This window comes from Lactuca saligna, chromosome 8 (genome assembly GCF_052625555.1).
Source record: "Lactuca saligna cultivar CGN05327 chromosome 8, ASM5262555v1, whole genome shotgun sequence".
Lineage (NCBI taxonomy): Eukaryota > Viridiplantae > Streptophyta > Magnoliopsida > Asterales > Asteraceae > Lactuca > Lactuca saligna.
The window spans coordinates 132,688,129-132,695,977 of record NC_136424.1 but is presented as its reverse complement, the minus strand read 5'-3'; positions in this window follow the sequence as shown (position 1 = coordinate 132,695,977).

Sequence of the window (7,849 nt, the reverse complement as noted above, 5' to 3'; positions counted from 1 at the left end):
CTATAAATACTAAAATAACATAAAAAAAAAAAAAATACTTGATTGTAATATTATTACTAATTACCAAATCTCTGTAAAATCATAAAACATACATTTAAGTAGTTAGGTGGTGCTTTCAACAACAAAATAATAATAATAATAATAATAATAATAATAATAATAATAACAACAACAACAACAACAACAAGTCCCGAAGCCCGAAGATCCCTAGAAGAAAAGAGTTTCCGAGCCGAAGCTCTGCCTGCGAGAAGCCCGGTGTGTGAAGATCTTCCAGATCTACTGAAGAATACTACTCTTACAAGCTGTAGTGTTGTCCGAGCATCGTCTAATCAAGTGATTGTGTAGTTACTTTCTTCTAACATATAGATATGACGTATTTGCTATGAAATACGTGTTATGTGTTTATATATTGTTTGTTTATTTGAGATGGATGTTAGATGAATGTTTTATACAGGTTTGTATATGATTAAACTATATATGTAATTTATATCTACAAATATGTTGGGTAGAACATGAGTATATGGAATAGTTGGTGTGTGATGAGAGATGATATGATTAAATCCTAGCGACGATGTGACTTTGTGCCTGTTAAAGTGAACCTTGGTGACTATGGAGTTAGCGCCTGTTAAATTTAACCTTGGTGACTATGGAGTTAGCGCTTGTTAAATTGAACCTTGGTGACTATGGAGTTAGCTCCTGTTAAAGTGAACCTTGGTGACTATGGAGTTAGCGTCTGATAGCTATGGATTTAGTACCTGATAGATAAACTTTGGCAGCAATGGACTTCGTGCCAATTCCTTAGGTAAATCCTTAGGAACGAATGAATAAATGATAGTTGATTCTTAGGGTAAAACCTTAAGAAATAAAGAAGATAATGGGGATGAGTAATTGGGTTGATTGTTTGATGATTAAATATAATAATTATATTATTGTGGATTGAAAACCCTATATGCTCACCAGGCTCCGAAGCCTGCCCACTCAGTTTTCTTTGCATTACAGGTATTGGCACAAGGGTATAAGTTGGTGGATTTGATGAGAGATTTAGATTATAGACCAATAGTTATAAATAACTGTTGTAAGGTCTATTTTATATTGTTTATGCTTTTGGTCTGTATCGGAACATGACATCCCGAGATTTTGTTATTTAATGAAAATACATTTCTTTAAAGAAATGCTTTGATAAATTCTTATCACATTTTGTTTTGGGAACAAATTCTGCAACTGTTTTCTGTAAACGATTACTCTGATTTTAAAACAAAGCATAAACAAGTTGGTCTTTTCTAGACGTGAAAATGGGGATGTCACACTAGAAGTACAAAGGATTGCATCTAAGGGGTGTAGGGTCTCACTTAGGAGTTTACGGCCCAATGGTAAGACCCCCACGAGTTTACGGCCCATGGGTTTACGGCCCAATGAGTTTACGCCCGTAAACTCATGGTATCTTATATCATTTTGTGTGTTAAGGTCCTATGGTCTTCTTGGAAGTGTTCTAGACTTAGTTCCAAGGCTTAGGAAGGAGTAGTGGCAACATTGCACCACTAATTAGGGTTTACGGCCAAGGGAGATTGCCTTGGCTGTAAACACCCTTTTGTTCTTGATTTCTTGATGTTTTCAAGTTGTTTAACATGTGATTCAAGTATATAACAAGCTAAGGGTAGTGTACTTACGATTTGAAGGCAAATGAGAGTGTTTTCGACCAAAAACACTTAAGTGTTCTTGATGATCTTGAAGATCTAGACCCAAAAGATGAAATTTGTAGATGAATTAAAGAGTTAATCAATAAGAAGTGATGTATTAACTCACAAAGGGAAGGAATCACTTACATTTTTGAAGTTTGGAAGCATAAGCCTTATGATCCTTGGGAGAGAAATCGAATTCTAGGCTTGGAAATGTGAAAAGTTATTGAAAAATGACTAAGGACCATATATATATATATATATATATATATATATATATATATATATATATATATAGCATGGAGTTTACAGCCACCATGAGTTTACGATCGTAAACTCATGGTTCCTGGCCGTAAACTCCTTTTTTGAGGGTTTATGGCTTGCTTGATAGTTTACAACTTCAATTGACACTTCCTTTCACTCATTCCTTTGGTGTACTAAGCTCAGAATGCTCAAACAAACTCTAAACAGTGCTAAAAGTTAGCAGAAACAAGTCTGACTTTGATTGAAGTGCATGGTTTGTACAAGATAGAAATTTCGGGTTGTCACATTTAGGCTGCTACAAGTATGGTGGGGTTGGTCATGTCAGCATAAATTGTTCTTAAGGGGTAAGCCCAAATTTTTTACTATCTAATTAAACAAGCTATAGTATAATCTTTTTTACCTAATTAAATTAAATAAGACAAGCTCTTTAGTTAACCCAAACTTTTTACTATTTAATTAAACAAGCTCTTAATTAAGATTAGAAAAAGTTGCATTAAGATCTATGTAAAATTCTCAACAATACCCAATACTTCTCACAAGCGTAAAGATATGAAATTTCAATTTATATCAGAGTTAAATCCCTAACACGGAACCTATTTGATATTTGTTACTTATTACTAGTTGACAAGAACAATTGCAGATTCTATTAACTGGTTAACTAGAAGGATAAAAACCCTATCTAGTTGATCAAACTAACAAAAATTAAAATCAAATATTCATTAAGAACAAAACTAAAAATCTGGATAGAAACACAAAAAGAAAATTAGAAAACTAAGGTTTTAGCCAGACATGGCTAAAAAAAAATCTAAATTAATAAAAAGAAAAACAAACTGATTAATCTTCTAAACCAAGTGTATGAGATGATTTACAACCTTCAGATCTTTAGGAATCGTTGAAAGGTATCAGAAATCGCCTTCAGAAGGATTTTTCGTCGTTTGGAACCGTCTAACCTTCGAATTTGATTATAATAGTCATATTTATACTCAAGACAGAAGCTTCTAGAACAAGAAAGCAAAAATATGTGATCGCAAAAAGCATATATGCGACGATAAAAATTGTATTTTTTGTCTCCAGATTTATCTTTAAATGAAGTACAATGTTTTTTCAGAAGTTTTGAGAGTTGCATCACAAAAATGCGATCGCAGAAGTGATATATGCGATCACAGATTTCAAGAATTTTCTTTAGATGACTTTTTTCGACCCTGCAAAACTTCAACTCATTTATGCAATTGCATAAGTAAAAAAATACAGTTGCATTTTTGGCTTTTTGGCACGTTTTGTTTACGATTCCTCAGTTTAAGTAAACACGAAAGTCGTACGGAACTTTTTCTAGTTTTCAGAAAATTTTGAGTCTCCTCAATCGGAGGAACGAGTCCTGAGATATGGTCAAATTACTAACTAGGTGTCAAAGCTACCAACAACATCATTTAGGCTTTACAATGTAGCAATCTATCTTCATAAAATGAATTTGATCGCATGTTTTTTTGACCAAAATAACTTCTTAGCATTCCTTAGAATCCTTCATAAGTTCCAAGCTCCATTTAACTCCATTGCTCCATCAAACACATCTAAAGCTGCTCCCAAAATATTGCTCCACTCGAATTATCTGAAAATGACATAAAAATGGTAACTGTACGTGAATTCTAATATAAAACATGAGTTGAATATTATTTAAACTAATGACATGCAAATGTAGAAAAATATGATGCTAAATACGAATAAAAATCTACCCTAAAAGATGCATAAAATGACATCTATCAATATGACTTTCATTTAGATTGCTTAGGCTAATGAGAAATCTAACTAAAATTTGTTGTTTATGACGCGCTTAGCCATGCCAGTTTAATCGCGAAACTTTGAAGAAGTATAACTTCTTCATACAAATTCAGATTTCATGGTTCTTTATATTTATGGAATCGTTGTAACATATACTATACCTTTGATTAAGATTATTTATCCTACATAATCTTCAATTAAAATGTCGTTTTTATCACTTAATATGTCTTAACTGTCTAGGCGAAGTTGCGGACATTACAATGTTAATGTAACATCATGAATAACAATCCATCCATGTGATTGAAATGATGAGAAGAAAATATGTTCGTTCATGCATACATTAAATATGAATAACATTTAGTAATTATAATAATAATATAAAATTATAATCAAACATTCATTAAGTTCAAAACTGAAAAATCTAGATAGAAAAAAAAAATACCTGATCTGATAACTAATCACATGAAAAGTACTAGTCTAATGCAGAACTGAAAACTAAGGTTTTAGCTAGACATGGTTAAAAACGAATATAAAAAAAACGAATTGATTAATCTTCTAAACTAGGTGTGTGAGATGATTCCTAACCTTCAAATCTTCAGGAATTTCCACCAGAACAGCTTTTCGTCGTCTATAACCGTCTAACCTTCAAATCTGATTATGAGGGTCATATTTATACTGAAGATAGAAGCTTCCGGAACAAGAAAGCAGAAAAATGCGATTGCAAAAAGCATATATGCAATTGCAGAAATTGCAAATTTTTTTTCCAGATTTGCCCTTAAATGAAGTATGTTGCTATTTATGAAGTTTAGAGAGCTGCATCACAAACATGCGATTGCATAAGTGATATAAGCGATCATAGATTTCAAGATTTTTCTTCAGATGACTTCTAAATGACTTTTTTTGACCCTGCAAAAATTTGACTCATTTATGAAATCATAGAAGTTAAAAACGCGATCGCATTTTTGGCACATTTCAGTCGTAGATTCTTCAGTTTGAATAAACACGAAAGTCATCCTAATTTTTGTCCAGTTTTTAGAACATTTTTAATCTTGTCAATCGGAGTTACAAGCGATGATATATGGTTAAAATACTGATAGGGAGTTAAAGTTGCCAGTAACATCCTTTAGGCTTTAGAATGTAGCAATCTATCTGCATAAAATCAATTCGATCGAATGTTTCTTGACCAAAATAACTTCTAAGCATTCCTCAGAATCCTTCATAAGTTCCAAGCTCCATTTCACTCCAATGCTCCATCAAACGCATCCAAAAATTGCTCCCAAAATACCGCTCCAATTGAATTATCTGAAAATGACATAAAAATGCTAGCAATATATAAATTCTGATATAAAACATGAGTTGTAAATTATTTAAACTAATAATATGCAAATGTACAAAATATGATGTTAAATGCTAATAAAAACTATCTAAAAGATGCATAAAATAACATCTATCAAATCTCTCCAAACTTGAACATTACTTGACCTCAAGTAATAAAAATATTAAATGTTATGAACAAATGAAAAGTTGTAGATGACCTAAAAAGAATATAGAATAAAATAAAGGAAACTAAAAACTTGAACCGAAAATACTTCACTTGTGTTTGACATGATCAGATTTCACACCGAGAAAGCTCCAACGAAATCACTATCTAGACGACAGTGTCAATACATTTATTGCAGATTCAACATTCATATTTAATAAGTCAAATTAAGTTTGAGTAAATAATTTTTATGTCGAATTAAATTTGTGAAAACAATGTATTTTTAAAAATAATTTTACAAAAATTCGTTGATAAAAACTTAACTTTAACCAACCCCTAATTTTTTTTCCGAACTCATCTAGTAAACATGGTAAGCTCCATTACGGGCAAAAAAATCAAAGCTTACCGCTATGATTCCACTATTGAGAGATCTATCCAGAGCCGGTCCAAATGTATATGGGGCCCGAGGCGAAAAGAAAAAAAAGATCCCTTAAAGACAAATATAATAAAAATTCAAAAAAAATATCATTTATTCTTCACTATAAATGCATTCAATTAGCAATAACAAACAAGTCAAATTGTTTATCTTTTGATCTAGTTTGAGTTTGAACCAACTTTAGGCTCTAAAAACAATTTAGGTAATAATTTTTTGATATATTTACACTACATAGCGCATAAATTTTGAGCCCCTTGAGATGTGGCTTCTGACCCATCATCCGAGTTGCCCACCGTCTGGATCGGCTATGTATCTGTCTCATTATATCACACGTCTTCTTTCTCATTATAGCACACGACTTCTTTGTTTTTATAACCCCTGTAATGAACAAGTATTCCAATTATGTAATATTGAACCTAACATCCGTTGGACATGACATGATTGCAAATAATGTCTTCATGATATGTTATTCCCGATGTATTAAGATGGGGGCAACTATTCATATATTCGTTTTTTTTCCAGATTGTAACATTATATAAGGTTAGAAAAACTTTTTCATGAATTTGGTTTGGTGAACTCGTTTCTAACAACAATAAAATTGTTTATGGATTGTGCTTTAGATGAGTTTGTCAAAACTTAACATAGATAAATTGGAAAAAAGTTACGGACTCCGAAATGACAACCCGTAAGGCCATGCGGAGCGGAGTGGGAAATAAGTGCGGGAGGGTTTCCCTCTCACCAGAACACCGCACTATCGGTGAGGGGAGCAACCCGCGGCAAGGAGATGGGGGAGGGGGTGCCACACACACTCTCTCCTGTTTCTATTGGCTATATTTTTTTTTTTAATTTATAAAATTATATACCTTCTAAAAAATATAAAAAATATATCAAAAATTATGATTTTTGATTCCCTACAAAATAAGGATAATATATATATATATATATATATATATATATATATATATATATATATATATATATATATATATATATATGAAATATGTTTTTTTTTTTTCTAAAAATAAGAAAATAATAAGGGGAGTTTCCATACAATCATTGGGTTTTAGTAAAAGATGATGATATTACAAGGAAAAAAATAAGGGAAACTCTTCACTCACACTCTACGATCTAATGGTTATTCAAAATGAAAATAATAATGTTATAATGCAAAATACTTGTAGTCTCTTCAGTCTCAATTACTTTAATTTGAAATTTCATGTTCCGGCAACAACGTCAAAATTGAGCCAATTTCCAATTTTTTTTTCTCATTTTGTAACTATCCCCCGAGTAATCACATTTTTTGGTTATGAAAAATGTGTAAATGTTACCATGGGTGACTCAATCATTTTAGGAGCTTTAAGAAAGCCAAAAATTTGAGGCTCTTTGGTCTTTACTATACTTGGAAATACAAAACAGATGAAATGAATATATGACAGAAAATAGAATCGGTAGAAGAATGCAATGTCATTTCAGTTTCATGAATGCAACGATCGTTGATTTATTCTTCCGCTTCCTTTATTTTGTGGTTACTAGATTGAAATTTTTTAATAGACTAAACTTTTGGATTTTGGAAAATATAGAGCCATAAGCACTAACTTAAAAAACCTCTACATAGAGCCGGTTCTTACTGTTACCATTATAACCATTGTTAGCATTTTTATCAACAGTAACAATTTTAAATTTTAAAATTTGTATATTTCTTTTGATGGTTAGCAACTTTTATCATCTTACACGTTTGATAAACAACAATTCTATCTTTGTAAGTACGTAAAAGATACCTAATTAGCATGAGATAACTAAAACCAAACAAAAATACACGTAAAACATGTGAGAACCACAATTACGTGCCAAAAACTGGTGCATGAGAAGGAGGATGCGTACATATATTCTTGTTCGGAAGTTCCATTTGCATATCATTAAAAATATCGTTTTTTAGTAATTTCGGAAATTAGCATTTTTAATGTTTATATTACATCACATAAATGTATCACATACAAAAAAATTAGATAGGACTCAAGACTCAAGAATATTATAAACATAAGGAGTGAAAACTAATTATAAATATCTGTTTTAATTGATAAAAATATGGTATTCAAATATAATTAAGAGAATAATGACATATTTAGGGAAATGAAAGTAGAAAAGTATATAAAACGAAATTTATAGAAATATGACTTCATAAAAAACAAGTCCTTTTTTTTTTTTTTTTTTTTTATC